Source organism: Aquila chrysaetos, chromosome 8 (assembly GCF_900496995.4).
Source record: "Aquila chrysaetos chrysaetos chromosome 8, bAquChr1.4, whole genome shotgun sequence".
Taxonomy (NCBI): Eukaryota; Metazoa; Chordata; class Aves; order Accipitriformes; family Accipitridae; genus Aquila; species Aquila chrysaetos.
Genome location: NC_044011.1, coordinates 27,885,668 through 27,889,025, shown reverse-complemented (window position 1 = coordinate 27,889,025; position 3,358 = coordinate 27,885,668).

The following is a 3,358-nucleotide window of genomic DNA, read 5'->3' as shown; positions in this document are numbered from 1 at the left end:
CATCGTTCCACTTAAACATCAACGAAAGAGTGGTAGACAGTAAAGTTACTGCTAATTTCTCCCAGCACTCTTTTATCTGGGGATGTATTTAGTAATGCCTGCCTCTCTCCTAGTCCAACAAATGCTTAAAGGAAATGGCACAGAGGCAATGACCCGATAAGGTTTCTGGCTTTATGCGACATCCTTCTTGATACGCAGCACTGATTTGCCTATCCCTATGGTACTCGTGATGAAGACAGTGCACAAGGATCAGGCCAGCAGCAAAAGCAGAGGGAAGGATATCTCGCTAATTTTAATGGAAATGTCAGCACTCTGTTATCCTCCCAACCTGGTTTAATAAGCTTTCTCTCAATAGAAGGAGACAATTTCCCTGTGACAACTGTCCTCATTGGGAGGCACTAGTCAGAGCCTTGACTAAGGTGCATTTCAAACCTTAAGTCTTGCTATAAGCAGTGTTTGACTCCAACAAGGCTAGATGCAGATCTTGGTTATGGTACTGCTTACATATTCCTCACTGGCATGTCAGCAGTTTACAGATGTGCTACTACAGTCAGAGCCGCCCCTGAAACACCACCCCACCACCACCCCAGCCCTCCTGCCCCGAGATGAAAATCAGCACATGCCTGTGTTTGTGCCTGTAGAGATATTAACTGGAGTGGCTGCTTGCAAACAAACCCTGTGCCCTTTCATACTGAGAGTCAAGACCCTAGTGTCTTGCCTACAAGGTGACTTTCAGGTGAGAAAAACTTAGCGTGGCTTCAGTTTCCCTGGGCAGCGGCCGGCTGCCCTTTTGCAGCGGCACGCTGGCTGTGAATCACGGTGGGCCAAGACTGCAACTCCACTGCGATGGTGTGCCCATGTGTCACACGCGCAGCCAACGTATGGACAGGAGCTCTTGTAATTGGATCATGGATCCTGTAGCACCTGCTCACAGCTGGTAAGGAGGCTGGGATCCCAGCTTAGCTGCAGCCCAGCCAAAGGACAACACTGAGATATGGAGGATGAAAATAGCCACTTCCAGCTTAAAATAGACACTGTGCAAACTTTGCTGGCTTTAGCCAGTGGTTGGTCAGAGAAAGCTGGCCACTCCCCTTTGCTTAAGAAAAAAAACCCAACACCCAAAAAGCCCTAAAATTGAACAAAGGCATAACATGCCACTGCTTTCCAAACTAAAAACACTAGAATTTGTTCCCATGGAAAAAACTTATGGAGCCCTTATTCTTGTCCTGAGTAAGAAGAAATCTCTTTTTTTATTTTTAAAAAGCACTAATCCTTTTGGCCCAAAAGACTCACAAAGACCCTCCTTGGTATGCTCAGATATCCTCTCCCCAAGCCGAGGATGCCTCTGCAGTGGGCTAAGAGGCAGAGCACCAGCACCTGCAGCCAGCCTCTCAGCTGGCTTTGAAGTCACTCTCATTAGGTGCCAAGAGTAGGTTAGTTATGGGAACGCTGACTGTATGGCTCTTCCTGCTGCCCAAGTGTAAATGCACTTCTACACTGACACCACCCCTTCCACAATTGCATCGCTAGCTGCTTCCATGCACCAAGGTTACAGCAAGCCCAGGCAACCATGGGAAGCCAAAGACGAGTTGAGAGCCTGCAGGCACAGCTCCAGCTATTAACAGATTATTTATAGGGATGTATCCACACCTTCATTCACACCCATGTCCAGGCTAGGACCTCAATTCCCCTCGCTGGGTGAGGCCTCCCTGCTCACACCTCCATCTCACACACCACACTGCTCCTCCCTCCCTCCCTTGGGGCTCCCCATGAGGCCAGACACCAGGCACCCCAGTGCAAAGCAGAGCATTCACCCCCTCAAATTGGGGGAGGTTTGGGTCCGTTCACAGCTCAGGCCCAGCTCAGCATAGAACACACTGCTTTTCTCTCTCTCTGGTTTGGGTTTTTTTTTCCCCTTTTCTGAAAGATTCCTCCAGAGATAGACAAGGAGGAAGCATTTTTGCCTCCAAGAAAGAATGAAAATTACAACCCTATCTACATAGCAAAGGATACTTTACCCCTGGGTGTAGAACAAGAAGGCTGAAAGAAATGTAAGCTAACACAAAAATTATGAGCAACTTTGGATGTGGTGTCTCTGGTGTGAGACTGGGATGCAATCCTTTCTTATTTCTTCCTCCTTTCTATTTCTAAGATGCAGATAGATATTCAGATCATATAGTGGGCAAGGCAGATAAATAAATAAAGTTTTCAAGACTTCAGAATACATACAAGCCCTGTGGTGGGGAGTCTCATCACACAGGCAATGATGAAGAATAAGTCCTGCAGAGCTAGTAAGAACAGGAAGACTAAATTAATTCAGTGCTATGATAACAAATTAAACTACTTCAGTTAGGTACACAGGTTGGTGCCATTTCTTGTGGAATGTATTTACAGGCGTATCAGTTCAACAGTGATGCAAAGTGGAACCTGGTCTGAAATACTGCTCTTCAACAGTCAGACGAGTGCGCCAGAAAAGCTCTCATACATGTAAAGCCAGCTCTTCTCCAGCCCTCAGTTACTCTCTGCCACTTGTTTGGTCTTCCATAAAGAACACATACATTTTTCCTGCATTCAAACATTTTATCAAACTGCCATATAAAAGTCAATGGATATTAAAACAAGAGTAGTACTGTATATTCTTGCTGTAGCCCCAAATTCAATTATAATCCTTCAAGACCCCAGGGAAAAGTTACAAGTGGAAACATTGTGTGCTCAAAAAAAATGAGAAATGATTGCATTTGACATCTGTAAGTTTATTTCTAATGCCTTTCCTCAGGAAAGCAGGTACAAGTAATTTGCAGTCATGATGTTGCTTTTGTTTGCAATGCCTCCTTTGCTTTGCTGCTAACTGCAGTTAATCTTCAGTTTAAGTTGTCCTGCTTACAAGGTTACCAAAAGATTCCCTCTCTACCTCAGTGCTTCCAAAGAATTAGGCTGATCACTCAACAACGGAATAGATGCAAACCCAGTGCAATTTGCTCCCTATACCAGCTACCAGCAACTGCATTTAAAAAAAAAAAAAAAAAAAAGCTTTTTGCCCCCCCCCCCTTTTTTTTGCACAGATACCTTTAAAGACTTTTACTTAGAGCAAATATGGGACTCGTCACTTGATGATTAATTTGCATGTTGATAGGCAGTCAGTGTAGCAGCTTTCAGATTAGGGACATTCCGCTGCACACTAAAAGGCACAAAGAACAAAAAGTGAATTTCAATCTTGCCCTTCTTTTCCAGTCAGTGCATTCCCAGCCCATGTCTATTGATGAGCAGTTGGAACAATACCAAAATGCAGTGTAAGATCAATCCTGCTGTTTACTTCGCTGAGCTGAAGGAACAAAGGACAGAAGAAAGGACTTAAACC